General features: G+C 33.1%; 1 pseudogene across 1 annotated transcript in view; it reads right to left on the bottom strand.

The window, feature by feature from the left end:
- Positions 1-2,986: 2,986 nt before the first annotated feature.
- Positions 2,987-5,000, bottom strand: part of LOC128249532 (chemotactile receptor for terpenes 1 pseudogene) — a 7,257-nt pseudogene continuing 5,243 nt past the window's right edge. Inside the window, exon 2 of the transcript XR_016244458.1 lies at positions 2,987-5,000. This exon is cut by the window's right edge and continues 120 nt beyond it. The product of XR_016244458.1 is annotated as a chemotactile receptor for terpenes 1 pseudogene (transcript).

Below are 5,000 nucleotides of genomic sequence, written 5' to 3'. Positions count from 1 at the left end.
AACTTAAGAAATCTGTGTGTAAAATAATATAGACATTTATTAAGTGAAAACGTTAAAATTATGAATAAGAAATTAAAACTTTCAAAGTCTTGTTCATCATAGAAACCTGGAAAAAATGAAGTTTCAACATGTATTTCCATTATAATAGGAATATATGTAAGCATACTTAGATGCAGAAAACAGAATTATACAGTCCATCGCAATCATAGAAGTCCTTGCTATGATATAATTTTAAAAAATTTTTTAGAATGTGCCAACTAGTATATGCATGTATTACGTACATATATTCATGAATACATCCATTAAGTAAACACATACACTCATAATTATATATGCTTATATATAGATACAATAATATTCACCAAGAATGGTTTTTATTCAACCAAATCGGTTTCCACAAAAATTTTCCAGTTACAATAAAAGCTTACACACTTGAAATGATACAGAAATTATACATCGTTATACTAAAATACTAGCAGTTACTGGTAACTTCCATATCAACTGCAACATTGACAGTACAATTTTAAGGAGATGGGATGGGGGTTGAGAGAAACATAAGGTCAGCCATGACGGCATTTGAGTGACGCAGTATTGATTAGGCATCAAATACTGGGCAGTAAAAAGGGAAATGACTACATCACGTGCGTAACAACCGGAAAAAAAGTGCTATGAAATTAGGTGAAGAACTCCTGAATAAGTACAGCTTATTCATGTAAATCATCTATAGCTATCTTCCTCTACCTAAACAAAACTATAATTAAAATACCCAATATACAAGCAGGAAATTATACTTGGGTATATATCGGCCACAAGCGAATACTAACCAAGATATTGACAAGAATAGTATCTTTTACTTGAATTGTGATAAACAAATTGTGTCTCACCTAGATGCATGCATCTTTGCTATCAAGGAACACGAGAAAATATATTGAATATCTCATCCAAGAAAAGAGATAAATATTCTTCTAAAAAGCCACACAGAGAGACAAATTACCGATAGTGACATTTCACTGCGGTAGGTATCACCGGATGGCAACAACTGACCAACATGTTTACAAGGTACTATGTCACCATGTGGAAAGAAATGCTTGTTAAAACTGAGTCCCACACGATTCATCGGCTCGAATTCCAGTGGGACAGTACGTGCATGTTGCATACATACATACATACATACATACATACATACAAACATACATATATACATACATACACTCATAATTTCCACATCATCAGTGTCGTAGACGATCTATAACTGAAGCGAAAACAAAGCAGTCGTATCATATCCCTTCGGCAACATCTTATTACCACCAGGTGTCGATGTGTATCCCAGCAAATCTCTAAGTGCATCCCTTCACCAATGATAGTTTTCATTAGACGCGGAAAGCAGCTGGTTGAGCAGTATTCCATCTCTGATAGCCTTAGGTAATTGCCTAGAGAAGATACACGAGTCTATCGGAACATATCATCAGGTAAAATTATGAGCGTATATGAGCAGAAGTCCATGCATGGATATGTTAGTGGAAGGCTCCGAGTTGATAGTAAAATTGATCATCAAAGCAGTTTATCATGGTCCAAATATCCAACTACTACCTCCCACTTTCAAGAGTATACGTTTGCAATCCAGGAACAAGAAATATCAACCAAATACCCGATGCACAATAGGGACTGAGATACAGGAAAAGTAGTAACATTTGACAGCCTATGCAAACTTTATGGAGTTAACACCGAAGATATCACCCACATCATAAGCAGTTGTCCAAATATATCATCACGATATGATATACCTATGAGACACGATGCTGTAACTACGACTCTTTATAACGAGATCTGTCAAAAGGATAACGCAGAGAACAAAGAAATAAGAGCTCACTGTATGGTGGAAGTCATAGCCACGCAATAAAAAGGAGTACAGGTGGAATGTCCCATTGAAAACCGTAATAACGTGTAAAAACAATATTCCTGATATATTGATTTGGGATAGAGAGGACAAACTGTGATGTTAACATCAGTGAAAAAGAGAATACGTTGAACTATTAATAAATCTACAGATACTCGAACCAGATTACAAGTTCAGGTTTATATTGTAATATTGGGATATTTAATACACTGCCAAATTATCAATATTGAGAGATTAGCATTCTCAAAACCAGAAAGTAGAAAGCTGATTCGAAGACTACTGATCCAATCCATCACTGGAACTGTAAAAATCTGTAAAACTTTCCAGTTTATCATTTAAGTATATGGAGCATTCTAGTTATGCAAATATATGCATGAGAAGACATACATAAAACAAAACATACAGATCTGCACGTATACATATATGCATAAAAATACGCTGCTGTTGATGTTGAAATTCCAATGAAGGATCTAGGTTACAAAACAGCACTTTATTGGCATGAAATCTTGAAAGAAAACTGAATAATGACAAATGTATGTGTGTCCGTCAGTTGACTAGTTCATGTGATAAATTAACTGCAACTGGCATGGCCTAGCAAAACTCCTGACTCTTGCAATACCATCATATCTTGCTGCACTTTGGAAGCTATTTTCAATATCGTCGTCATTACCAATAATAATTAATGTTACCTTCCGTCAACAAACTTTACACAAACATGTGTACATGTATAAATTGCCACTGTGTGGTTAGACGATTACTTCCTCACCGCGTCTTTCAGGGTTGAGATCCACCGCCTGGCAACGTGGGTATCTTCTAGTATTGCGCCTCGAGCCGACCACAGCCGTATGAGAGAATTTAGTCGACGGAAACTGAAAGAAGCTCGTCGTTTATGTGTTTGTGTGTGTGTATTTGAACGTATATGTGTTTGTGTCTTTGTCCCTCATACACACACATCTATCTATCTATCTATATATATATATATATATATATATATATATATATATATATATATATATATATATATATATATATATATATATAGAAATATGTATATATAAATGTATGTATATATGTATATATGTAGGTATGTATCAATTCAATGTATGTATGGATGTATGCCTACAGATGTCTTTTTGTTTTCAGATAATGAGACTGCTTTTACATGTCATATGTCGATTTGGGTGAATACATTGTTTATAAATTAATAAATTATTTCAAGATATAGAATAATCACCCAATTTGTGTTCTTGTTTGTATGGTCATATTCACATATCTGTAAATAATTTGCAGTATTTTAGTGCTAGTAGAATGGCAGAAGTAGTAGTACAATACTTGATAAACAACACTCCATATATATGGCTGATATTTTTTCATCTAAGCCCATACATGATATTAATATGTATATCATGCTGTATTCTGATACACCTTCGTTATTCTTTTCTTTTAGTCATCATGAGTAAACAGTAGACATGTAAATATTAATGAAATTATTACCGATATCACAATGCTAATTCTTAGAAATATGTCATCACATCGAGTGTAGTCGGATATGCAAAACCATTTTGCTCTTGGCCTTTCTTCTGGATTAAATGTATTCGATTGTGCCGAGGCAATTATTGAAACGTCAGCAATTTGGTTAGCATGGGATTTCTTTCTATTTTGATTTGGTGAATTTGATTTCTCTCCATCAGAAGTTTGAATTACATACAATCTGCTTATAATTACCGAACCAATTGCAGTGAATCCACTCAACATCGACAATAGCATTAAATATAAGATAAGAAGGCAAGGATATTTTGAATTTTTTGGTGTCGTCTTCTCTATTTGAACAAGATACAACACGTTTGATAAAAATGTCGTCATCGCAAGAAAAACTTTCTTTCCAGATTCAGGAGGTAGAAGGAAAACGAAAATAGTTAAAACAGTCATCATTACTGACGGAATCAGCATAGCTATGACTTCTATGGTAATTCTACGTCGTATATACATCGGCGCAAATGCGTAGTTAAATTTATCGTTCGTGGCATTTACCGTACCTTCAAGCGTGATATCCCACTTATAGTTTTGTATAAAATTTAACTCATGGTAATCCAGAGTTTTTATTCTTGTGTGCTGTACGCTATGCAAAGCAACACACATGTAAATTTCGCACATATGCTTATCAAATGGATAAGTATATGCGTTGACTTCACAATATGTATTTAGTAATCTAAAAGAATACATAACCACATGTCCATTACTAAAAATCCACAGTTCAGGGAAGTCATCTTTATCTTCTGAGTTTTCCATTGAATTGCATAATACAATAGGTGGTTTCCAAGCATTTTCTTTTACTAGATGAATATTTGTAATGTTATTATAATCCGAGGGATCCCACCGTAACTTTTCATCAGTCCATTGTAGTCCAATGTAGTACTGAGCCCTCAGTACGTTATTCACTAAGTCCAAATCATTGAATGTGTGAAGCATTATGGTAGCATATATATCGACCGGTGTTTCCAAATCAATAACCGGTCTTATATATTTGTTATAATTGGATAATATTTTGATGTGTAGTAATCTTTCATCATCCTCCGTAGGGTTAGAATTTGTTATCAATATATTTGGAGTCAGTACCAACATTTGATATAGTATTAACAAAAACATTTAGACGCTTTTTGATATGGCAATCTATGTCCGGATCAGTGTTTATGCTTAATTTTTCATCATGAATATAAATTTGTTAAAGTATGTATATAAATCGTTACACTTCTTTGTCTGAGATGAATGATATATCTGATGTTTTTGGATACTGAATAGGTTACCAAAATATATTATAACATAAATTCTAGTCTATTACAATAGAAAACAAAAGAAATGGAAATCTTCCTGCTGAATACAATTTCAGATTTGTCTAAAATGTTGCTTTATTTCATTGTAATATATAAAACATGTATTCTAAATTCTTGATCTGAAGGGAATTTGCCAAATGTGCTATCGTAAAAGGTCGCACATTTCTTCATCTTATAAATTCCATGAATTTAGTTGGTATTTTTATGTCTGTTAACATATTTTAAATTACAAATAGATCGTCCCACTTATTTTATAATTATTATATTTCAGG

The sequence above is a fragment of the Octopus bimaculoides genome, chromosome 15 (genome assembly GCF_046866305.1).
Source record: "Octopus bimaculoides isolate indiv1 chromosome 15, ASM4686630v1, whole genome shotgun sequence".
Classification (NCBI taxonomy): domain Eukaryota; kingdom Metazoa; phylum Mollusca; class Cephalopoda; order Octopoda; family Octopodidae; genus Octopus; species Octopus bimaculoides.
This window is presented reverse-complemented; position numbering and strand designations above follow the sequence as displayed.